The sequence below is a fragment of the Pseudorca crassidens genome, chromosome 3, assembly GCF_039906515.1.
Source record: "Pseudorca crassidens isolate mPseCra1 chromosome 3, mPseCra1.hap1, whole genome shotgun sequence".
Taxonomy (NCBI): Eukaryota; Metazoa; Chordata; class Mammalia; order Artiodactyla; family Delphinidae; genus Pseudorca; species Pseudorca crassidens.
This window is the reverse complement of record NC_090298.1, coordinates 93,607,222-93,634,414: the sequence shown is the minus strand read 5'-3', so window position 1 is coordinate 93,634,414 and position 27,193 is coordinate 93,607,222. Positions and strand designations below refer to the sequence as shown.

The following is a 27,193-nucleotide window of genomic DNA, read 5'->3' as shown; positions in this document are numbered from 1 at the left end:
GACCTAAAGAGTACAAATGGTAAATGATAGCCAATTTAAGAATAACAATGGGGCTTCCCTGGTGGCGCAGTGGTTGAGAGTCCGCCTGCCAATGTAGGGGGCACGGGTTCGTGCCCCAGTCTGGGAAGATCTCACATGCCGTGGAGCAGCTGGGCCCGTGAGCCATGGCCGCTGAGCCTGCGCGTCTGGAGCCTGTGCTCCGCAACGGGACAGGCCACAACAGTGAGAGGCCCATGTAGAGCAAAAAAAAAAAAAGATTAACAATGGACATTCATGCCTCAAGGAGGAGAAAAATATATATGATCCATTCAATTATGGATGTTAACATACAAACATACACTTCACCTAAGGAGGATAAAATGGCACCAGAATAGTTTAAACAGTCTTTGAATGCACTCCACACTTCTCATTTCACATCCTGAACACTAGCATAGTGTACTTCCACTCTGCCTAGGTTTCCCCTCTGACCAGGTGGGTAACCTTGAGCACATTGACTAACCAGTTTTCATACCCCAGATTCCCCACTGGTTGTTGTGAGTGCAGGGGAGAAAAATTTTCCACCCCAAAATGTGTCTCTTTGGCATGAGGATTAATTCAAGCTGATAATTTTTAAGAAACAGAAGACTCAGAAAGTTTTTCTTTTTACCTCCCCCTTAACTGCCTAAAGAATTTAGATAGATTCCAGGCCTGTTTCCAGAATAGAGTTATCACCAGAGGTATCTGCAAAGAATATGGGCTAAAGTGGTGGGGGAAACTCAGCAGGGCCTAGAGATCAGAGTCCATTCTGTGTCTTACTGTCTCTGCATGGCCCAGTAGACATTTATTTACCAAGAATTTGTTTTTCTATCTTCATGTGAATTGCCTTCCACCCCTCTGAAGTCCCAAACCACTATCTGCAACATTTTCTTTTGCCTTTAGCTGAAGATGGTATTTAAGGTGAGGGCTTTGGCCATCTTGGCAACTTACTTAGTTTCCCTGGGTCTCTCCTATGTATACATGTCATTAAACTTTTGTTTGATTTTTCTTCTGTTAATATGTCTCATGTCAATTTAATTTTTATACCTGCTAGAAGAACATAGAAGGGTACAGGAAAATTTCTTCCTCGCTGACATGAGCATTAGGAAATGAAAAAAATTATTAGTATAGGGTCTGATACTTAAACATTTTCAAAAAAAATGTTGGTTAAATTTTAATCTCAAAGTAGACCAAAAGGAAAAGAAAATTGAGATGCATAGTCAGTGATGTTTCAGGCATGCTATAATCTGATAATACAGATGTAAGTCCTTTAAAAAGAACTAGCTAAGCCTCATTCCTCCCACTTTCCTTAAACTGTCCATCCAGAAACATAGAAAAAGAAAATGTGCATACGTTGGTAATCTATAGGTATAGTGTAGTGGCTGTCTATTAAATAATCAATGTTCATTTATAGCATATTTTGAGTTTCAGAATAATTATTTTGTTCTATTTGGTGCTGTGATAATAAAGGTAATGAATTTTATCTTCATTTTTGTGCTAGAGTTCCATTAAAATATTTATTAAAATTAGGAAATTTTTAAACCATGGAAACTTAATTGCATTAATTATCCTTTCTTACCCTCAAATGTTTTATAGTGAAACTAAATAGTGAATGCAATAATGAAGCAAAGGACAAGTTGGATTTGCATATTTTATAAACATGCTCAGGAAAGTAACTGTGCTATTTTGTTTGGAATTGTAGTTAGGTTAATCATGTGTTGATGAAAGACAGAGCTCAATTTCCTTGGGGGAGGGAAGGGTGAAGAAGGGTGACTTTGAAATGATGTCCTGGGTGTCCTCCTTTGCTCTCATATGGGAGAAGATTAGAAAATAAAGTGTTCAAAAAATATTGATATTTACATAGAAGTTAATGAAATGAAACTTGAAGCAGTTTTTCCATTGCCCCCATGTGTGACATAAATATGTTTAACTGACTGAGTGAAAATCTAGATTGAGAAAATCCTTTCAAGGCTTTAGCTCATGAAATGTTCTGAACTGCTTCATGATATAAAAATTATCATAAAAAAGAGTGGAAGAGGCTGACGCGCTTGACCATCTTTGCTCATTAGTTCCAGGAAGGCCCACTATTCACTAGGTTGGCAGCTGTCCTGCTCCAATACCTAGCTACCACCCCTCCGGGTAGGTAGAATGCTTCCTTGGCCACCCTTCCTCCCTCCCCTCTCACACACATACAACTGAGACTGCAGATTCCTGACAACAGTGAAGTAAGTAGCACAGTGCATTTTTGGTCAGTGTTTCTCAGAACAATGTCTTATTGGGTGAAGAATCTCTGAATAAAGAAATGCTCTAATTCTTCTGGAAACTGTTCTGTTTGATATACTGCATTCATTCAATATCGTAGCAATAACAAGGCCTTGGGGAAGAAAGAAAAGGGGCACCTGGGCAAAAGAGAGTATACTATATGAAAATCTGACAGAATCTTACAATTTAAGTAGACACTACTTTATCTGCTCCTCAACCCAATTTGTTTATCTGAGAATAGAAATGTTCTATCACACCTGTGGACAAAGCGCAAGACCAAGGTCAGTCTTCTCTGTTTGTTGGAAATTCTGAACTTACATTATTTGAGTATGAGAGTGAGAAAAAAATGACATGTGACCTATGAAATATATTGTCAAATAAGGTAATGATTCAGAAGATAAATGACACTTCTGAAAATAATTTCGAGTAGAAATCAGAAGAAAAATTCCAGGAACTGTTTGACATATTCAGTAAAATTCAAGAGACATGGCTGCTATTAAATAAAAGGAGGCTATTATAAATAACTGGTTGAGGCAAGAAGTCAAATGAATGAAATAGGATGAATTGTTAAAAAATAATACTATAGACAAGTTAAAATTTGTGTTGTAGCAAGAAGTGTCAATTCTAAAAAGGTGTATATCAGGTAACTGTATAAAAAACTCAAGAGACTTCTCAGAACTCAGAAGAATGGGACAAAATTAAATACAAAAGAAGATGACTGAGGTAGAGGATGTGAAACAGAGCAAAGCAGGCAAACAAGTAATTTTCTTAAAGGAGAGAACAGAAGGATCAGAACAAAAGCAGTCAGAGAAAAGCACAATCAATATTTTCTGAGCAAACTGAAAAGTCTCACTGTGTTCTAATAAGACTGATTAAACTATACCTATTGATAAATTGTTGAACTATAAGAAAAAAAGGGAATTCTGATACTTTTAAAGCTATAAGAATGAAGAAATAAATTCTGCATATGTTAGTTCAGAAAAAAGAAAGTGTTTTTCCACAAAGGACTCAAACCAGCCTGACTCCAAATATTTTAACCATTGTATAGACTATGAGTCAAGGAAAGAAACATGCAAATAATGATAAAATAAGACTGTGGCCTAATTTTAAAAAATCTATGAAATCTGTTTTTCATGCACTAAGGCAGAAATCTATTCTCAGACATGTGAGTGATCATAATATCTAGTATTTGTATGTTAAGGTACATGAAGAGGTACTCCAACTGACCCAGAAACAGAGCATAATCAAGAATTCAAAATTGCCCAGCACCATAAGAAAAGGACTATTTTAAACAGTAAAACCAGGTTTAAAAGGCAAAAAACTAAATTATTTTTGTATTTGTTAAGAATATTATATAAAAAACACCTCTAAAAATAAGTAATAAATACTTTCTCCTTCAAAACACCCTCCTGCCTCTGTGAACATCACTGCTAATCAATCACCTGCTGAGATTTTATGAAGACTCAGAATCCTTCTCAGCACAGTGTTCTGAGCCCTAACTATCAATTTATTAGAATTGGCCTTAAGATACAACTATGTGACATCACAGGATTAAAGACCATGACTTTTTAACCTAGAGACAATAATTCAACAGGAATTCTTTATTAAAAACTTCAACAAATATATGCTGTCTACAAGAGACTCACTTCAGACCTAGAGACACATACAGACTGAAAGTAAGGGGATGGAAAAAGATATTCCATGCAAATGGAAACCAAAAGAAAGCTGGAGTAGCAATTCTCATATCAGACAAAATAGACATTAAAATAAAGACTATTACAAGAGACGAAGAAGGACATTACATAATGATCAAGGGACCAATCCACAAAGAAGATATAACAATTGAAAATATTTATGCACCCAACATAGGAGCACCTCAATACATAAGGCAAATACTAACAGCCATAAAAGGGGAAATTGACAGTAAAACATTCATAGTAGGGGACTTTAACACCCCACTTTCACCAATGGACAGATCACCCAAAATGAAAATAAATAAGGAAACACAAGCGTTAAATGATACATTAAATAAGATGGACTTAATTGATATTTATAGGACATTCCACCCCAAAACAACAGAATACACATTTTTCTCAAGTACTCATGGAACATTCTCCAGGATAAATCACATTTTGGGTCACCAACCAAGCCTTGGTAAATTTAAGAAAATTGAAATTGTATTAAGTATCTTTTCTGACCACAATGCTATGAGACTAGATATCAATTACAGGAAAAGATCTGTAAAAAATACAAACACATAGAGGCTAAACAATACAGTACTTAATAAGGAAGTGATCACTGAGGAAATCAAAAAATACCTAGAAACAAATGACAATGGAGACACAACAATGCAAAACCTATGGGATGCAGCAAAAGCAGTTCTAAGAGGGAAGTTTATAGCAATACAATCCCACCCTAAGAAACAGGAAACATCTCAAATAAACAACCTAAACTTGCACCTAAAGCAATTAGAGAAAGAAGAACAAAAAAACCCCCAAAATTAGCAGAAGGAAAGAAATCATAAAGATCAGATCAGAAATAAATGAAAAAGAAATGAAGGAAATGATAGCAAAGATCAATGAAATGAAAAGCTGGCTCTTTAAAAAGATTAACAAATTGATAAACGATTAGCCAGACTCAGCAAGAAAATAAGGGAGAAAACTCAAATCAATAGAATTAGAAATGAAAAAGGAGAAGTAACAACTGACACTTCAGAAATACAAAAGATCATGAGAGAATACTACAAGCAACTCTATGCCAATAAAATGGACAACCTGGAAGACATGGACAAATTCTTAGAAATGCACAACCTGCCAAGACTGAATCAGGAAGAAATAGAAAATATGAACAGACCAATCACAAGCACTGAAATTGAAACTGTGATTAAAAATCTTTGAACAAACAAAAGCCCAGGACCAGATGGCTTCACAGGCGAATTCTATCAAACATTTAGAGAAGCGCTAACACCTATCCTTCTCAAACTCTTCCAAAATATAGCAGAGGGAGGAAAACTCTCAAACTCATTTTACGAGGCCACCATCACCCTGATACCAAAACCAGAAAAAGATGTCACAAAGAAAGAAAACTACAGGCCAATATCACTGATGAACATAGATGCAAAAATCCTCAACAAAATACTAGAAAACAGAAGCCAACAGCACATTAAAAGGATCATACACCATGATCAAGTGGGCTTTATCCCAGGAATGGAAAGATTCTTCACTATATGCAAATCAATCGTGATACACCATATTAACAAATTGAAGGAGAAAAACCATATGATCATCTCAATAGATGCAGAGAAAGCTTTTGACAAAATTCAACACCCATTTATGATAAAAACCCTCCAGAAAGTAGACACAGAGGGAACTTTCCTCAACATAATAAAGGCCATATATGAGAAACCCACAGCCAACATCGTCCTCAATGGTGAAAAACTGAAAGCATTTCCACTAAGATCAGGAACAAGACAAGGTTGCCCACTCTCACCACTCTTATTCAATATAGTTTTGGAAGTTCTAGCCACAGCAATCAGAGAAGAAAAGGAAATAAAAGGAATCCAAATCAGAAAAGAAGAAGTAAAGCTGTCACTGTTTGCAGATGACATGATACTATACATAGAGAATCCTAAAGATGCTACCAGATTACTACTAGAGCTAATCAACGAATTTGGTAAAGTAGCAGGATACAAAATTAATGCACAGAAATCTCTGGCATTCCTATACACTAATGATGAAAAATCTGAAAATGAAATCAAGAAAACACTCCCATTTACCACTGCTACAAAAAGAATAAAATATCTAGGAATAAACCTACCTAAGGAGACAAATGACCTCTATGTAGAAAATTATAAGACACTGATGAAAGAAATTAAAGAGGATACAAATAGATAGAGAGATATACCATGTTCTTAGATTGGAAGAGTCAACATTGTGAAAATGACTGTACTACCGAAAGCAATCTACAGATTCAATGCAATCCCTATCAAACTACCACTGGCATTTTTCACAGAACTAGAACAAAAAATTTCACAATTTGTATGGAAACACAAAAGACCCCAAATAGCCAAAGCAATCTTGAGAATGAAAAACGGAGTTGGAGGAATCAGGCTCCCTGACTTCAGACTATACTACAAAGCTACAGTAACCAAGAGAGTATGGTACTGGCACAAAAACAGAAATATAGATCAATGGAACAGGATAGAAAGACCAGAGATAAACCCACGCACATATGGTCATCTTATCTTTGATAAAGGAGGCAGGAATGTACAGTGGAGAAAGGACAGCCTCTTCAATGAGTTGTGCTGGGAAAACTGGACAGGTACATGTAAAAGTATGAGATTAGATCACTCCCTAACACCATACACAAAAGATAAGCTCAAAATGGATTAAAGACCTAAATGTAAGGCCAGAAACTATCAAACTCTTAGAGGAAAACATAGGCAGAACACTCTATGACATAAATCACAGCAAGATCCTTTTTGACCCACCTCCTATAGAAATGGAAATAAAAACAAAAATAAATAAATGGAACCTAATGAAACTTCAAAGCTTTTGCACAGCAAAGGAAACTGTAAACAAGATGAAAAGACAACCCTCAGAATGGTAGAAAATATTTGCAAATGAAGCATCTGACAAAGGATTAATCTCCAAAATTTACAAGCAGCTCATGCACCTCCATATCAGAAAAACAAACAACCCAATCCAAAAATGGGCAGAAGACCTAAATAGACATTTCTCCAAAGAAGATATACAGACTGTCAACAAACACATGAAAGAATGCTCAACATCATTAATCATTAGAGAAATGTAAATCAAAACTACAATGAGATATCTTCTCACATCAGTCAGAATGGCCATCATCAAAAAATCTACAAACCATAAATGCTGGAGAGGGTGTGGAGAAAAGGGAACACTCTTGCACTGCTGGTGGGAATGTGAATTGGTACAGCCACTATGGAGAACAGTATGGAGGTTCCTTAAAAAACTACAAATAGAACTACCATATGACCCAGCAATCCCACTACTGGGCATATACCCTGAGAAAACCATAATTCAAAAAGAGTCATGTACCAAAATGTTCATTGCAGCTCTATTTACAGTAGCCAGGAGATGGAAACAACCTAAGTGCCCATCTTCAGATGAATGGATAAAGAAGGTGTTGCACATATATACAATGGAATATTACCAGCCATAAAAAGAAACGAAATTGAGCTATCTGTAATGAGGTCGATGGACCTAGAGTCTGTCATACAGAGTGAAGTAAGTCAGAAAGAGAAAGACAAATACCGTATGCTAACACATATATATGGAATTTAAGAAAAAAAAATGTCATGAAGAACCTAGGGGTAAGATAGTAATAAAGATGCAGACCTACTCAAGAATGGACTTGAAGATATGGGGAGGGGGAAGGATAAGCTGGAAAGTGAGAGAGTGGCATGGACATATATACACTACCAAATGTAAAATAGATAGCTAGTGGGAAGCAGCCGCATAGCACAGTGAGATCAGCTCCTAGAGGGGTGGGATAGGGAGGGTGTGAGGGAGGGAGACGCAAGAGGGAAGAGGTATGGGAACATATTGGAAGGCAATATGCAAATTTGGAAAGATTATTGATGGTTACCAGTAACTATTTAGTTTTCTTTTTTTAATGAAATTTTTAATAATTTATAAAGGAAGAGAAGGAAATGCTGCATGATTTAAGATGGACCATTAATTTTATACATTTTTATAACATTTATTTAGAATTAAATTTAATGTAATAACTGCAGAATAAATAGGAGTGATGACGTGTGTTCTATTTCCAATTCAGGCAAGACCATCAGTTCTCTATTCCATGGAGGCTCTTACCTTAAAAATTTACTCCAATGTGCCATGTTCTATTTCTACTCAAAACAATGAAAAGTGTGGCCAAATCACAGATATTCTCAGTGGCAATATAAAGTTAGTGGGGCTCTCACAATTTTTGCAACATTACTTATCATCGGGATATCAGTACAAGTCTTAAAAGTAAAAAAAAAAAAAAAAATGAAATCAGTGGAATAGAATTACGTGTTTTAACTGAATTCAATACATTTTTTTTCGTGGTACGTGGGCCTCTCACTGTTGTGGCCTCTCCCGCTGCGGAACACAGGCTCCGGACGTGCAGGCTCAGTAGCCATGGCTCACGGGCCCAGCCGCTCCGCAGCATGTGGGATCTTCCCGGACGGGGGCATGAACCCGTGTCCCCTGCATTGGCAGGCGGACTCTCAACCACTGCGTAACCAGGGAAGCCTTGAATTCAATACTTTGAATTCAATTCATTTAAACATATTTTTGCCAATTCAGATGCTAGTAGTCTTGAATCCAATTATCCTATGGATCTGTGTACCTGTAACAGACTAATGCCAAGTAGAAGAGTTTAACAGAAAAATAAGGAGTTTCATGGGAAGTTAGAAATTGGAGAATAGGATAAGTGATTAAGCCATCCAGTGATGAACAGGGCTCTGGAGGATTCACCTTTCCTATTTACACAAAATTCAGCCAACCAACTCAACCTAAGTTTTCTCTTAATTAGCTGTCACAGTTTTTAAACATAACTGGCAAACTTAATTTACACTTGGATTAGAAAAACACTAGAATTAGAAGGCTAATAAATGTGACCCTGGGGGTCACTGTCAGCAGAATTGATCATAATGTCATCTATCAAGTATGTAATAAGAGACTGAAAATCAAAGAATAAACCAGTTTCTCCAGGTAAATTTAAAATAAGGACACTACCAATCCTTGGGTCTACCTTTATTAATATCCCTTGGACATGAAGAATCCTACTTTAGTGTTAAATTTACCTTTCATAATTCTGTTTGTAAATACATTTAAAGGACAAAATTAACTGCCAATCAATCTCAAAAGAAATACAATATCTTAACTTTTAACTTCTATTGTGTTTGAGATATTTTTCACTTTTAAGTCTATTTGTTTTAACAGATAGACTCTAACGGAAGTCTATGTGGTATCTATCTAAAATACCTGGTATTCAACGCAAGTAAAAAGAGAAAAATTTTGTGAGGTGTGCTCCAGCTGTGAGGATGTACTCAGTGCAAACTCAAGTTCATTCCAGGGACTCAGTCCTCTTTCAGCCTATACTCTCCCCCTTTGTCTCTGGCTTTAAAATGGAGCCTTATTTCTCTCTGTCCCATCTTCCCCAGACTGCCAAATGTTTTCAATGATCCAGTTGCTTCCATTTTTCTCAGTAGCACCACAATAATAATATTTTTTTCCAGTGAGTAAACTTAAACAAGGTTACCTTTGCTTTGTTTAATAAAAACTCTGTGTGTGTGTGTGTGTGTGTGTGTGTGTGTGTGTAGATTTAACTGTCACTTCCATTTCTTCATCTGCTACATCAAATAATCACAAATAGAATTTTTAAGGAAAAGCCATTTATGAATTTATAACATTTAAAAGAATTTCAGAAATTTACATGTGAAATGCATGAGTACACTAGGAAATTAACATAAAGATAAAAAGCAAGGGCCTTTTAGGAAAAAGGAGGAGGTAACTATGTCAGTGAGAATATAATTGCTGTGTTTGAATACTAAGTTCAGTGGAGAGCTCCTAGACAACAAAAGCTAAAAAGGAAGTGCAAAAAGTGATGGCAGAAATCTTAGCAGATGAGAGAAGAAAACAAGCAAGTAGTTCACATTTTCCAGGAATCAAAATTCTAAAAAGAAATCATCATTATTGTTATGAATCCTTGTGAAAATGAACACTGAGTAATATAAAGGAAAATAGGTTTATCTGAAGTACTGAAAAGGGATCAGTGAATTTTTTCTTTTACTTCTAGGCAACCTTATGTTTTTGAAGATTTACCTTTTCTCTTATTTAATTAAACTAATTAAATAATAATTGTAATAATTGAAATAATTAAGGAAATCAAATTAATTTCTCTTCGAGCTGTTTTGTTATATCCAGAAATAATCTATTCTAATGTTTTTTAAATATTAGGGGCATTAGGCAATATGCCATGAATATTTTTTATGATATAAATTAAAATGATTTTTTGCTGTTATTGTCTTTTATTTTTTAAAGTAAAAAAAATCATAATACTTATAAAGAGAAAATATAAATGACAGATTTTATGGGTCAAAAGAGAAAGTTATAATATAAAGCTTAAATTACATAAACCCCAAAATCACTTTTTTCTTCTATATGATTGACAACATTCTGAAATTTCTGAGCCCCTAATTAAATAATAAAGAAGACACAGTGTGAAAAATCATGATTATACACTTTCCAAGTAAGGAGCTGAGTAAGAAGAAAGTTCATTTTACATAACAGAAATGGAGCAACATAAAGTAAATTACCAAAACTTAAATTTCAGACATTATACTGCTATTTGGTCTATGTTTTGTTAAAAGAAAACATTCTACCTAAGAAGCAGAATAGAACACCATGATTTTATTTCAAGTAATTAGATAGACAGTTAAAGTTTATACATTTTAAGCTGACTGATTTTTAAATGAGTTTGGTTGACAACATTTTTAAAATCTGAAATGCAGTCATAAAATGTAGTTTTATTATACTGTTTTGGTAAATGTAATATTCAAGATTTTCTCTTGTACTCCACATGCTAATAAACTTTATATAAATAGATTTTGCTTACTTCACCTAACAAGACCTCAAAAGTAATTCATATATTCTTCAATTTATTTTGAGGCTTATAACAAGAGGAGACTCTATGTTTAATAATTTTTTAATGAAATAGAATTTGATCTCAAATAAATTAAAAAGACATCTTAAGACTGGAGATGTCTTTTACTCCAACATAGTGTGTACCAGAGCTTCAAACCTCTTAATCACGTAAAGGAAAATGCTTATTTTTTATCCTTGTTTTTATCCTTCCCCAAATTACAAACATCTATCAGTGAAAATTCTAAGGCTTGGGACTTTTTCATCATAATAATCGTCATAATTGTCTGGCACAGAGCAAGCACTCAATGTTTACTGAGATAATGAAAAATCAACAAATACCCATCTACTGTGTTCCAAGGACTATGCTTCATATATACCCCTCATGTGTACCTCACATTTACATGTTTTATATTTACTCTTCACACGTAACCTTGCAAGTTAGGGATTATAATCCTCATTTACAAAAAGGAAAGAGGTATGTGGAGTTTAATCCAAACAGAGTATTATACAGCTAAGAGTGAAAGAACTAAGTTTCATACTCTTTATTTCTGATTCCAAATTTGAATGTTTTTCTACTAAGCCTATTAAAGCATTAATGTACTTACGGTAATACTTTCAAAGAAACAGAAAGGTATCCCATGCTCTTAGACTGGAAGAATTAATATTGTTAAAATGGCCATACTACCAAAGCAATCTACATATTTAATGCAATCATTATCAAATTACCCATGACATTTTTCACAGAACTAGAACAAATTATCTTAGCATTTATATGCAACCACCAAAGACCAAGAATTGGCAAAGCAATCCTGAGGGAAAAGAACAAAGCTGGAGGCATGACCCTCGCAGACTTCAGACAATACTACAAAGCTACAAGAATCAATACAGCATCGTGCTGGCACAAAAGCAGACATATAGATCAATGGAACAGAATAGAGGGACCAGAAATAAACCCACATACCTACATTCAATTAATCTATGTCAAAGGAGGCAAGACTATACAATGGAGAAAAGACAGCCCCTTCAACAAGTGGTGTTGGGAAAGCTCAACAGCTACACGTAAATCAATGAAACTGGAACACTTCCTCACACTATATACAAAAATAAACTCAAAATGATTTAAATATCTAAATATAAGACATGACACCATAAAACTCCTAGAAGTGAACATAGGCAAAACATTCTTGGACATAAATCATAGCAATATCTTCTTAGATCTATCTCCCATGGTAAAAGAAATAAAATCAAAAATAAACAAATAGGACCTAATCAAACTTAAAAGCTTTTGCACAGCAAAGGAAACCATCAGAAAAACGAAAAAATAACCTATGGAATGGAAGAAAATATTTGCAAAAGATGCAACCAACAAGGGGTCAGTATCCAAAATATACAAAGAGCTCTTACAACTCAATATCAAAAAAACAACTCAGTCAAAAAATGGGCAGAAGACCTGAATAGACATTTCTCCAAAGAAGATATACAGATGGCCAACAGCCACATGAAAAGATGCTCAACAGCACTCATTATTAGAGAAATGTAAATCAAAACCACAATAAGGTATCACCTCGCACTAGTCAGAATGGTTATGATCAAAAAGTCTACAAATAATAAATGCTGGAGAGGGTGTGGAGAAAAGAGAACCCTCCTATACTGTTGATGGGAATGTAAATTGCTACAGCCACCATGGAGAACAGTTATGGAGGTTTCTTAAATGGAGGGGAAAAAAAACTAGAGTTACTATATGATCCTGTAATCCCACTCCTGGGCATATATCTGGAAAAAAAGAAAACTCTAACTTATGTAATGATACAAGCACCCCAATATTAATTCATTCTTTAGCTGTGTCTATTCTGCCTTTAAGCTAACTAATGAGATCTTAAAATTTCTACCAAGATATTTATATTGGTATAAATACTGTTGATTCCGTGTTGTTCTGTATGAATTAAATTCATCTGCTTCCTTTTTCCCCCACCTGCTTTCTGTCATGAATTACTGTTTTACAAAACAATTAAGATTATTTTAAAATTAACAATGATTTATAATTACCAAGATAATCATTTTTCTTCTGATAATGGCTTTTTACAAGTAGATGTTATAACAGACTGTCATTTTCAAGATTTTAATATCACACATATATTAATGGGCAGTCAGAGTTCAAATGCAGGTGTATCTGCTTGTAACCCAAAGTCTTTTTACAATTCTTCCTGGAATGGATGAGTCGATATACATATGCTTATACTTTGTTCATATTTTGGAATATCTATAGTAAATGTTTCAAATTAAAAAATAGATGTTATATCATCTCTTCAATAACGATTATAGTTTAACTTTTGTTTATTCTAATAATTAAAGTTTCAGGTCTAAAGTCATCTATTTGGTGAATTTGGTGACTTCCATAGTGACAGATTTCCTCATGCAATTCTTGACTGTCTGTTCATCTTTGTATTCCAGAGTCACTGTTTGACCTGTTCCTTTCTTAGATAGTTACCTCAGGTGTTTGTGGGAAGAGGGCAGGGCATGTTTTGTAGGTGAGTTTGTAGCTGGTCTTCTACTCTCTGACACTATGCCCCTTCCAGGGGTCACTAGCCATGCAAGGGACTCCCTCACTGGCCTCACAGCCTACACACATCACTTTATCTTGACAGCAAACTCCTTTTGCCCACTGCTCAGCACCTTTGGAGATAAAAGGCGGGGACTGACTGGTTTTCCTCTTCATAAAGAAATTACCCTATTACTCATCCCAATGTCCCAGAAACCTTACCTGCTTCTCATATTCATTGATTTTTGGGTTGCAGCTCCCTGGGAACCACTCCCACATCTGCAGTGACATTATCCTGCTTTCTTTGTTGATGTGCCTTTTCAAATTCATCAGCTTTCTTTTTCCCCCCTCTGCTTTCTTTCTGTCGTGAATTATTATTATTATTTTTAATATAATTAAGATTATTTTTAAAAATACCTCTTCAGCTATTTTAAGAAATGTGGGAAAGCACATGCATATGTTGAGCCAACCATCTTTATCCAACTAATTTCTTTGCAGACTCCATTAAGTTAATTGAGCAAGAAAAATACTTTCTCAAAAATGATTATTTTTACCTAAAATATGAAGGCTAAAAGTATTAAACTTATTTTTCATGAAATAATCATAGAGATGGCAAGCAAGACAAGTCAGTTTTATTTTATTTTCTCCTGTGCTCATTATTAAACTATCGTTTCTTAGCTTCTCCTGTGCTCATTATTAAACTATCGTTTCTTAGCTTCACTTTTTGCGATTCCGGGGCTGGGACTCTGCAAACTATTTCTCTTTGGCTAGCGGGATCGCCATTAGGCTCTGACAATAGGGGGCACTAGAGAGAGAGTAGACAACAGAAGAGAAAAAGGATACTGTCCTTCTAGGTTATTTCCTCTTCCTGTTTTGATTCCTGTTACGTTCATCACCATCCAACAAAGATACACCTGGCAGTGGTTGGTTATTCCAGTAAGTGCAGCTGATTCCAGTTGCATTTTTTCCAACACTGGCAGAACCAACATCACTGTGGCTTCTCACTAGCCCCATCTGCAGAAGCCAGTTGGTATCTCCTCCTTAAAAGTCTGGTTCCCAGTCCTGTGCAGCATCTCTGTGGCATTCCTGAGGCACTAACTTGGCTCAGCCACACCCTCTCCTCAGAAGTCTGAGCCCAAGCTCTGTGAGTCCCTCAGCCAAGATTCTAAATTTTTGATAATTCTAATCTCTTCCCTTAATTTTCTCAGTTCTAGGGACGGTCTGTGAAACATTAGTGTTCCCTTTATCAGATGTCCAATTCCCGGATGACCATTCTTTATATTAAATTTTCTTGTTAAAATTACTCTGGTTTCTATCAACTACATGGATTCTGAATAATATACTTCCCTACTTATCATGGCTGTTTTCAAATGCTCAGTGAGCCTTCTGTCTTACTGTCAAAATAACCATTAATTTTATTATATGTGAAAAATATATACTATATGCTTTATTGAAACATTGAAAAATACAGTTAAAGGAAAATGGACATGGTCCCCTCTCTCTAATAATTTCAAAGAAATGAGTTTGAAAATGTAAATAAAAGCATTTCCATAAAAAATTTTCTCTAAACAAGTTTTTCTGAAGCCCCAAAGCACCAAACTCCTCACTATGTGTCTTTGGAAATCTTTTTATTCCAATAAATCAGGGTACTTTTCTACCCAAGACTGGGAAAGTGTTAATATCAAATGGATGCTCTCAGTTGAATTGTATTTATATTTCTTTAACTCTTGATCTAAATTATAAATTTTCTTTTAAATAGGTAGCAAAAGAGAGCAAAAACTGATTAGATATTTATTAGGTTTATGTTTTATTTTTGCAAAAATCAATGGATGCTAACTAGTTGTTAGTAGTCTGAAAGACAGAAGGCATGAAAGCAGAAGGGACTTCAATGTGGATTATGAGCTGTGGCTTTCATCCTGATGCCCTAAGTGGTTAAATAGTTGAGTCCAAATACATGCTCTCTGTGGCAGCTCAATCTCAGCAGGTAGCCACATCACCAGTTTTAAGAATCAAAAACTCCAGATGAAACAACAACACAACATATACAAGACCCGGACTTTTTCATAGCTCACTCACCAAGAAATACCAAAACATGCATATTTTGGTACTTGAACCAGCTGCTTCATGAAAAGTCTGGCTTTTAACATAAATGCCTCACATAGCTTGGCGGCCATGAGAATATGGACAAAAGCCATTTCTTTCTAAGGTAATCAGAAAATTAGGTGAGGAACCTTGACTATTAGTGCTGGTGCTTTAAAGGTACCCAACTACTGACTGGCAAGCTGAGTATGGAGCAAAAGTGTAAGGAAATGACCAGTAATCTGCCAAGGTGATGATTTTACCACCAGGTTGGAGCTGCCAGCCCATCTTTGAGATTGCCCTAAATGAATACTAGGGCAGCAACACAGCCTGGACACAGAAATTGCTTCCGGGATGACGGTGAGAAGCTTGTCTGCCTGTTCCATATAAAAATAACTGGGTGACATATCATGAAAGAATACTTCATGAAGAACTTTAAAAACACGTATCTCCTTTCCAACCAAGAACCAGTCTTCTTTGTTGCTCAAATGGGGTGTTGGTGGTGGGATGAATTGGGAGATTGGGATTGACATACATATACTAACATGTATAAAATAGATAATAAGAACCTGCTGTATAAAATAAATAAATTAAATTTAAAAAACAACTATTTTTTAACCTAAGATTAATCTATTCAAAACCTAAAATAGAACACCCAGAAAACCATCTCCACCAAAATTATTCTTTGAAGCTTGCCATTAGTTCTTAAAAATGTAGACTTTGTAACATGTTTTAAATCACAGTGATTTTTATCACTGTCTTTTGAGAAAAACAAATCAAGGATATGAATCTCTGTGCCAATAACTAATCTTACTAAGTGCTGGAAACTATTCTTAAAATATAAGGGAGAATACATTTATTCATTCAATCAATATTTTTGAGTACCTTTTACATGATAGGCACTTTTATAAGCACTAGGGGAGCTTACTCAGGGGTTACAAAGAAAAATACTTTGTTTTTTTCCCTTGTATTATTGAAATAACAACTGTTTACCTTTTCTTAGTGTAGTGGTAGTCAGTTAGCAGGAGAAATGGACACTTAATTGTTGAAAATGAGTGAGTCACTATATTGAAAATAGTTGAAACCATAGGCAGAGAGCAGTATCCAATTGAAGTAAATTCAGCTGACCTAAATTTAACATTCTTTTTTCAATAAAATCACTGTGTGTTACATTAGAATTAAATGCACACATTTTACTACTATTTTGTACTCACCACTATTACTTATATCCCACTCCATTCCTTAGATTCACTTTTTCTCTTGCTGGAATCCATCCTTTTGTAGTTCTCTCAGCAAGAATCTGTAAGAGGTAAATCCTATTAGATTTTGTCCCAAACTATTTCATCCTTAATCTTTTTTTTTTTTTCGCGGTACGCGGGCCTCTCATTGTTGTGGCCTCTCCTGTTGTGGAGCACAGGCTCTGGATGTGCAGGCTCAGTGGCCATGGCTCATGGGTCTAGCTGCTCCGCGGTATGTGGGATCCTTCCGGACCGGGGCACGAACCCATGTCCCCTGCATCGGCAGGTGGACTCTCAACCAGTGCACCACCAGGGAAGCCCCATCCTTACTCTTGAAGGATAATTTAGTGCTGTATAGTGCCTCAGGGTGTGAATCCTTTTTCCTCTGCATTTAAAGAGTTTATTCTATTGCCTTCTAGCATGCATTATCACACACATGTGGAGAAAAACGCTACAGTCAGCATAAGTGTTGCTACTTTGTAGGAAATCTATAAGACAACTTTTAATTAGATTCTTCTATTTTTCACCTACTGTCATACCATGTACAGTTCTATAATTCTTGCCCTGCACAGAGGAATGTGGCCAAGGGATCAAGTGAAGACAAAAACTAGGCCACGAGCTACTCAGCCAAATCACGAAATTAATGGACAGCACCTGCCAGAAGGTACTGCTTCCTATTTCATGCGAAAGTGTCATACACGGTGGTGGTATCACTATAGTGTATATAGGACTGAATTTTTATTTCTCATATTTACCACTTAGGTCACTATCTATTTGAGGATCTATGTCTTTCGTCAACTCAGAATACACTCTCATTTCTTCAAATCTAGACTCTTTCCCATGGCTATATTTCTTATTTTTGGAACATAGGTTAGAATTTCTCAAATCTATTTTCTGATCTGGGTCTTTAATTTATTTTCACTTTTTTCCCCAAATTTCAGTGTTTTGTTCTAGGTTTTCCAATATATTATCTCTTTAGTTATGTTCACCTATTAATTAAAACATGACAATAATTTTCAATTCCAGAATCTCTAATTGGTTCTTTTTAGTTTTCCCTATTCTTTTTTTTTTTTTTTTTTTAGTTTTCCCTATTCTTGAGTCACATCTGTCTGTATTTCATGATTCCTTTATCTTATTTTGTAAATATTACTTATTCCTATATCCCTTTTAGGATTTCAAAGACACTTGTTTTGAAAATCTGTTTTGGAAGATTGCCTTAGTAATTGTATTTCTTTGAATGACAATTCACCTGTTTACTGAGTTTATCAGCCATCTTTCATGAAGTTTTGTTTTCCTCTTCTTGGGTAAGACTCCTCTCTCCTTTTGCTCAGTGTCATAGTGATGTAGCATCTAGATACTTTAAATATATATTTAAAATATTTTGTCTAGCATTGCTATGTCGGGGGTGTTCAGGGAGGTGGACAATGCATCCCTTAACAATACCATTTTAACTAGAATATACATTTCTAATGTATTATTTGTTAAACCAGGAGGTACTCAAAAACATTTTATCTATTTGCAAAGTTAGCATTCAGAACGTTTTCTGAAAGACCAATGTTTCTAATTACACAGTTCAGAGACCAGCAAGCTATGACCTAATCCAAACTGCCAACTGATTTTTAAGGCAATCAGTGGGCGATTGTTTTTACATTTTTAGGGAATTGTCAAAAAACAAAGAATAATGTGCAATAAAGACCATACTTGGCCCTTTACAGAAAACGTTTGCTGACCCCTGCCATAGTCTTTCTTTGACTACCATCCCAATGACTTTGCTCCCTAATTGTTTTAAAAAGAGACTTAATTTTTTAGAGTTTTAGGTTCACATCAAAATTGAGTGGAAGGTATAGAGATTTTCCATAAACTCCCTGCCACAGCACATGCATAGCCTCCCTCATTATCAACATCCCCACCAGAGTGGTACTTTTGTCACATTTGATGAACCTACATTGACACATCATTATTAGCTAATGTCCATAGTTTACACTAGGGTTCATTCTTGGTGTTGTACATTCTCTGAGTTTGGACAAATGTATAATGATATGTATTCACTATCACAGGATCATACAGAGTACTTTCACTGCCCTAAAAATTGTCTGTGCTCCATCTATTTATCCCTCCCTCCTCACTATCCCCTGGCAAAGACTACTCTTTTCCCTGTCTCCATAGTTTTGCCTTTTCCAGGATGTCATATAGCTGGAATCCTACATTACATAGCCTTTTCAGACTTGCTTATTTCATTCAAAAATATGCCTTTAAGGTTCCTCCTTTTTTTCATGGCTTGATAGCTATTTTTTCGCAGCACTAAATAATATTCCATTGTATGCACCATAGTTTATTTGTCCATTCACTTTGTAAGGACATCTAGATTGCTTCAAAGTTTTGGCAATTATAAAACTGCTATGAACACCTGCGTGCAGGATATTGTGTGGACATGTTTTCAACTCCTTTGGGTATATACCAAGGAGTGTAATTGCCAAATCACATGGTAAGAGTATATTTGGTTTTCTGTAAGAGACCACCAAACTGTATTCCAAAGTGGCCGCTCTATTTTGCATTCCCTCCAGCAGTGCATGAAAATTCCTACTGTTCTCTGTCCTCTTCAGCTTTAGGTGTTGTCAGTGGTTCTGGATTTTGGCCATTTTAACAGGTATGAAATGGTATCTCATTGCTTTAATTTGCATTTCCCTAGTGACATATGATGTTGAATATCTTTTCACATGCTTATTTGTCATCTGTATACCTTCTTTGGTGAGGTATCTATTAAAGTTTTTGGCCTATTTTAAAATCAGGTTGATGGCTTTTATTGTTGAGTTTTAAGGATACTTTGTATATTTTGGATAACAGTTGCTTATCAGACATGTCTTTTGCATATATTCTCCCAGTCTTTGGTTTATCTTTTCATTCTCTTCACAGTGTCTTTCATAGAGCAGAAAAAATTTTAATTTCAATGACGTCCAATTTATCAATTCTTATTTTATGGATCATCTTTTGGTGTTATACCTAAAACTCAAGGTCTAGATTTTCTCCTATGTTATCTCTAGGATTTTTATAGATTTGCATTTTACATTTAGATATATGAACCATTTTGAGTTAATTTTGTGAGGGATGTAAGGATTTGTCTAGATTCTTTTTTTTTTTTTTGCATGTGGATGGTCCAGTTGTTCCAGTACAATTTGTTGAAAAGACTATCTTTTCTCCATTATATTACCTTTGCTCTTTTGTAAAAGACCAGTTGCCTGTATTTGTGTGGGGGCTATTTCTGGGCTTTATATTATGTTCAATTGATCTATCTGTCCATTCTTTCACCAATAGCACACTTTCTCAATCACTGTATCTTATAGGAATTCTTGAAGCCAGGTAATGTTAGTCCTCCAACTTTGTTCTTCTCCTTTAATACTGTGTTGGCTATGCTGGGTCTTTTACCATTCTATATAAACTTTAGGGTCAGTTTGTCAATATCCACAAAATAACTTGCTGGGATTTGATTAGAATTGCATTGAGGGACTTCCCTGGTGGCTCCGTGGTTAAGAATCCTCCTGTCAATGCAGGGGACATGCATTCGAGCTCTGGTCCAGGAAGATGCCACGGAGCAATTAAGCCCATGTGCCACAGCTACTGAGCCCATGTGCCACAATTACTGAAGCCCATGAACCTAGAGCACGTGCTCTGCAACAAGAGAAGCCCACATACCACAATGAAGGGTAGCTCCCGCTTGCCGCAACTAGAGAAAGCCCATGCGAAGCAACGAAGACCCAAAGCAGCCAAAAAAAAAAAAAAAAAAAAAAAAAGAATTGCATTGAATCCATAGATCAAGGTAGGAAGAACTGATATCTTCACAATATTGAGTTTTCCTATCCATAAACATTGACTCGTTCTACCTTTATTCTTTGATTTCTTTTATCAGAGTTTTGTAGTTTTCTTCTTACAGACATTATACATATTTTATTAGATTTCTTCCTAGGTATTTACTTTTGGGGGATGCTAACGTATATGGTATTATGTTTTTAATTTCAAATTCCAGTTGTTCACTGCTGGGATATAGGAAAGCAATTTACTTTGGTATATTAACCTTGTTTCCTGCAACTTTGCTATAACTGCTTATTAGTTCCAGAAAGTTTTTGGCAATTCTTTTCAATTTTCAACATAGAAAATCATGTCATCTGTGAACAGTCTTATTTCTTCCTTACCAATCTAGGAATACCTATTAATTATTTTTCTTATTGCATTAGTTTGGACTTTAAGTGTGTAGTTGAAAAGTAGTTGTGAATGGTAACATCCTTGCCTTGTTCCTGATCTCAGTGGGAAAACTGCAAGGATCACAGCATTAAATATGATGTTAGTGGTAGATTTTTTTTCTGCTTCAGTCTCTTTTATTAATTAATTAATTTAATTATGTATTTTTATCTTCTTCATTGGACTATAATTGCTTTGCATTGTTGTTAGTTTCTGTTGTATAACAAAGTGAATCAACTATACGTATACATATATATCCCCATATCTCCTCCATCTTGCGTCTCCCTCCCACCCTCCCTTATCCCACCACTCTAGGTGGTCACAAAGCATCAAGCTGATCTCCCTATGCTATGCGGCTGTGTCCCACTAGCTATCTATTTTACATTTGGTAATGTATATATATGTAAATGACACTCTCTCACTTCGTCCCAGCTCACCCTTCCCCCTCCCTGTGTCCTCAAGTCCATTCTCTAAGTCTGCATCTTTATTCCTGTCCTACCCCTAGGTTCTTCAGAACCTTTTTATTTCTTTTAGATTCCATATATATGTGTTAGCATACAGTATTTGTCTTTCTCTTTCTGACTTACTTCACTCTGTATGACAGACTCTAGGGCCATCCATCTCACTACAAATAACTCAATTTATTTTCTTTTTATGGCTAAGTAATATTCCATTGTATATATGAGCCACATCTTCTTTATCCATTCATCTGTCAATGGACACTTAGGTTGCTTCCATGTCTTGGCTATTGTAAAGAGTACTGCAATGAACATTGTGGTACATGACTCTTTTTGAATTATGATTTTCTCAGGGTATATGCCCAGTAGTGGGATTGCTGGGTCATATGGTAGTTCTGTTTTTAGTTTCCTAAGGAACCTCCATACTGTTCTCCATAGTGGCTGTACCAATTCACATTCCCACCAGCAGGGCAAGAGGGTTCCCTTTTCTCCACACCCTCTCCAGCATTTATTGTTTGTAGATTTTTTGATGATGGACATTCTGACCGGTGTGAGGTGATATTTCATTGTAGTTTTGGTTTGCATTTCTCTAATGATTAGTGATGTTGAGCATTCTTTCATGTGTTTGTTAGCAATCTGTATATCTTCTTTGGAGAAATGTCTATTTAGGTCTTCTTACCATTTCCCGATTGGTTTGTTTGCTTATTTGATATTGAGCTGCATGAGTGGCCTGTAAATTTTGGAGATTAATCCATTGTCAGTGGCTTCATTTGCAAATATATTCTCCCATTCTGAGGGCTGTCTTTTCATCTTGTTTCTGGTTTCCTTTGCTGTGCAAAAGGTTTTAAGTTTCATTAGGTCCCACTTGCTTCTTTCTGTTTTTATTTCCATTTCTGTAGGAGGTGGGTCAAAAAGGATCTTGCTGTGATTTATGTCATAGAATGTCCTGCCTATGTTTTCCTCAAAGAGTTTTATAGTGTCTGGCCTTACATTTAGGTCTTTAATCTATTTTGAGTTTACTTTTGTGTATGGTGTCAGGTTGTGTACTAATTTCATTCTTTTACATGTAGCAGTCCAGTTTTCCAAGGACCACTTAAGAAGAGGCTGTCTTTTCTCTATTGTATATTCTTGCCTCCTTTATCAAAAATATGGTGACCATATGTGCATGGGTTTATCTCTGGGCTTTCTATCCTGTTCCAGTGATCTGTATTTATGTTTTTGTACCAGTACCATACTGTCTTGATTACTGTAGCTTTGTAGTATAGCCTAAGTCTTAGAGCCTGATTCCCCCAGCTCTGCTTTTCTTTTCAAGATTACTTTGGCTATTCGAGGTCTTTTGTGTTTCCATACAACTTCTGAAATTTTTTGTTCTAGTTCTGTGAAAAATGCAAGCAGTAGTTTGATAGGAATTGCATTGAATCTGTAGATTGCTTTCGGTACGAGAGTCATTTTCACAGTGTTGGTTCTTCCAATCCAAGAACATGGTATATCTCTCCATCTGTTTGTATCATCTTTATTTTGTTTCATCAGTGTCTTATAGTTATCTGCATAGAGGTCTTTTGTCTCCTTAGGTAGGTTTAGTCCTAGGTATTTTACTCTTTTTGTTGCAATGGTAAATTGGAGTGTTTCCTTAATTTCTCTTTCAGATTTTTCATCATTAATGTAATACATCATTGTGCATTAATTTTGTATCCTGCTACTTTACAAAATTCATTGATTAGCTCTAGTAGTTTTCTGGTAGCATCCTTAGGGTTCTGTATGTATAGTATCATGTCATCTGCCAAAAGGGACAGTTTTACTTCTTCTTTTCTGATTTGGATTCCTTTTCTTTTTCTTCTCTGATTGCTGTGGATAAAACTTCCAAAATTATGGTGAATAATAGTGGTGAGAGTGGGCAACCTTGTCTTGCTCCTGATCTTAGTGGAAAGGCTTTCAGTTTTTCACCATTGAGAACAATGTTGGCTGTGGGTTTGTCATATATGGCCTTATTATGTTGAGCTAAGTTCCCTCTATGCCTACATTCTGGAGGGGTTTTATCATAAATGGGAGTTGAATCTTGCCTAAAGCTTTTTCTGCATCTACTGAGATGATCCTGTTTTTGATCCGGTTTTTATCTTTCAATTTGTTAATACAGTGTATCACATTGATTCATTTGCGTATATTGAAGAATCATTGCATTCCTGGGATAAAGCCCACTTAATCATTGTATATGACCCTTTTAATGTGCTGCTGCATTCCCTTTGTGAGAATTTTATTGAGGATTTTTGCATCTATGTTCATCAGTGATATTGGCCTGTAGTTTTCTTTTTTTGTGACATCTTTGTCTGGGTTTGGCACCAGGGTGATGGTGGCCTCGAAGAATGAGTTTGGGAGGGTTCCTCCCTCTGCTATATTTTGGAAGATTTTGAGAAGGATAGGTGTTAGCTCTTCTCTAAATGTTTGACAGAATTTGCCTGTGAAGCCATCTGGGCCTGAGCTCTTGTTTGTTGGAAGATTTTTCTTCACAGTCTCAATTCCAGTGCTTGTGGTTGGTCTGTTTATATTTTCTATTTCTTCCTGGTTCAGTCTCAGAAGGTTGTGCTTTTCTAAGAATTTGTCCATTTCTTCCAGGTTCTCCATTTTATTGGCATATAGTTGTTTGTAGTAATCTCTCATGATCCTCTGTATTTCTGTAGTGTCAGTAGTTACTTACCCTTTTTCATTTCTAATTCTATTGATTAGAGTGTTCTCCCTTTTTCTCCTGATGTCTCTGGCTAAGGTTTATCAATTTTGTTTATCTCCTCAAAGAACCAACTTTCACTTTTATTGATATTTGCTCGTTTCCTTCATTTCTTTTTCATTTATTTCTGATCTGTTCTTTATGATTTCTTCCCTTCTGCTAACTTTGTGGTTTTTTTGTTCTTCTTACTCTAATTGAATTAGGTGTAAGGTTAAGTTGTTTGAGATTTTTCTTGTTTCTTGAGGTAGGATTATATTACTATAAACTTCCCCCTTAGAACTGCTTTTGCCGCATCCCAGAGGTTTTGGGTTGTCGTGTTTTCATTTTCATTTGTTACTAGGTATTTTTTGATATCCTCTTTGATTTCTTCAGTGATCTCTTGGTTATTTAGTAGTGTATTGTTTAGCCTCCATGTGTTTGTATTTTTTACATATTTTTTCCTGTAATTGATATCTAGTCTCATAGTGTTGTGGTCAGAAAAGATACTTGATATGATTTCAATTTTCTTAAATTTACCAAGGCTTGACTTCTAACCTAAGATATGATCTATCCTGGGGAATGTTCCATGAGCACTTGAGAAGAAACTGTATTCTGTTGTCTTTGGATGGAATGTCCTAAAAATATCAGTTAGGTCCATCTTGTTTAATGTATCATTTAAAGCTTGTATTTCCTTATTTATTTTCATGTTGGATGATCAGTCCATTGGTGAAAGGGGGGTGTTAAAATCCCCTACTATGATTGTGTTACTGTCAATTTCCCCTTTTTTGGCTGTTAGCATTTGCCTTATATATTGAAGTGTTCCTATGTTGGGTGCACAAATATTTACAATTGTTATATTTTCTTCTTGGATTGATCCCTTGATCAATATGTAGTGTCCTTCTTTGTCTCCTGTAATAGTCTTTATTGTAAAGTCTATTTTATCTGATATAAGAATTGCTATTCCAGCTTTCTTTTGATTTCCACTTGAATGGAATATCTTTTCCCATCCTGTCACTTTCAGTCTCTATGTGCCCCTAGGTCTGAAGTGGGTCTCTTGTAGACAGCATGTATATGGGTCTTGTTTTTGTATCCATTCAGCCAGTCTATGTCTTTTGGTTGGAGCATTTAATCCATTTAGATTTAATGTAATTATCGATATGTATGTTCCTATTACCATTTTCTTAATTGTTTTGGGTTTGTTATTGTAGGTCTTTTCCTTCTCTTGTGTTTTGTGCCTAGAGAAGTTCCTTTGGTATTTGTTGTAAAGCTGGTTTTGTGGTGCTGAATTCTCTTAACTTTTGCGTGTCTCTAAAGGTTTTAATTTCTCCCTCGAATGTGAATGAGATTCTTGCTGGGTAGAGTAATCTTGGTTGTAGGTTTTTCCCTTTCATCACTTTAAATATCTCCTGCCACTCCCTTGCAGAGCTTCTGCTGAAAGATCAGCTGTTAATCTTATGGGGATTCCCTTGAATGTTATTTGTTGTTTTTCCCTTGCTGATTTTAATTTTTTTCTTTGTATTTAAATATTGATAGTTTGATTAATATGTGTCTTGACATGTTTCTCCTTGGATTTATCCTGTATGGGACTTTCTGTGCTTGCTGGACTTGACTGACTATTTCCTTTCCCATATTAGGGAAGTTTTCAACTATAATCTTTTCAAATATTTTCTCAATTCCTTTCTTTTTCTCTTCTTCTCCTGGGACCCCTATAATTTGAATGTTGGTGCATTTAATGATTTTCCAGAGGTCTCTAAGACTGTCCTCAATAGTGTTCATTTTTTTTTTCTTTATTCTGCTCTGCAGTAGTTATTTCCACTATTTTATCTTCCAGGTCACTTTGTTCTTCTGCCTCAGTTATTCTGCTATTGATCCCTTCTAGAGAATTTTAATTTCATTTATTGTGTTGTTCATCATTGTTTGTTTGCTCTTTAGTTCTTCTAGGTCTTTGTTAAAAGTTTCTTGTATTTTCTCCATTCTATTTCCAAGATTTTGGATCATCTTTACTATTATTACTCTGAATTCTTTTTCAGGTAGACTGCCTATTTCCTCTTGATTTGTTTGGTGTGGTGGATTTTTATCTTGCTCCTTCATCTGCTGCATATTTCTCTGTCGTCTCATATTGCTTAACTTAATGTGTTTGGTGTCTCCTTTTTGTAGGCTGCAGGTTCATAGTTCCCATTGTTTTTGGTGTCTGCCCCCAGTGGGTAAGGTTGGTTCAGTGGGTTGTGTAGGCTTCTTGGTGGAAGGGGCTGGTGCCTGTGTTCTGGTGCATGAGGCTGAATCTTGTCTCTCTCGTGGGCAGGACTGTGTCCTGTGGTGTGTTTTGGGGTGTCTGTGAACTTATTATGATTTCAGGAAGCCTCTCTGCTAATGGGTTTGGTTGTGTTCCTGTCTTGCTAAGTTGTTGGGCATGGGGTGTCCAATACTGGAGCTTGCTTGTTATAGAATGAATTGGGTCTTAGCATTGAGGCAGAGATCTCTGGGAGAGCTCTCACTAATTGATATTTCATGGGGCCAGGAGGTCTCTGGTGGTCCAATGTCCTAAACTCGGCTCGGCTCTCTCACCTCAGAGGCTCAGGTCTGACACTAGGCCAGAGCACCAAGACACTGTCAGCCACATAGCTCAGAAGGAAAGGGAGGAAAAATAAATAAAATAAAATAAAGTTATTAAAGTAAAAATTTTTTAAATATATTAAAAAATATAAAAGAGTAAAAATAAGAAGAGAGCAATCAAACCAATAAAAAAAATCCACCAATGATAACAAGTGCTAAAAACTAAACTAAGATAAACCTATAAATCAGAAACTAGATAGTAGTATACAGCAAACTCAAGTTTACAGTTGCTCCCAACGTCCACCACCGCAATTTTGGGATGATTCTTTGTCTATTCAGGTATTCCACAGATGCAGGGTACATCAAGTTGATTGTGGAGATTTAACCCGCTGCTCCTGAGGCTTCAGGGAGAGATTTCCCTTTCTCTTCTTTGTTCACACAGCTCCTGG

General features: G+C 35.7%; 1 protein-coding gene across 1 annotated transcript in view; it reads right to left on the bottom strand.

Moving 5' to 3' along the window:
* KCNN2 (potassium calcium-activated channel subfamily N member 2) overlaps positions 1–16,866 on the bottom strand; it is a 327,349-nt gene extending 310,483 nt beyond the window's left edge. Inside the window, exon 1 of the mRNA XM_067731458.1 lies at positions 16,779–16,866. The gene's annotated coding sequence lies outside the window, so the exon portion shown is untranslated. The remainder of the gene's footprint in view (positions 1–16,778) is intronic.
* Positions 16,867–27,193: the final 10,327 nt, after the last annotated feature.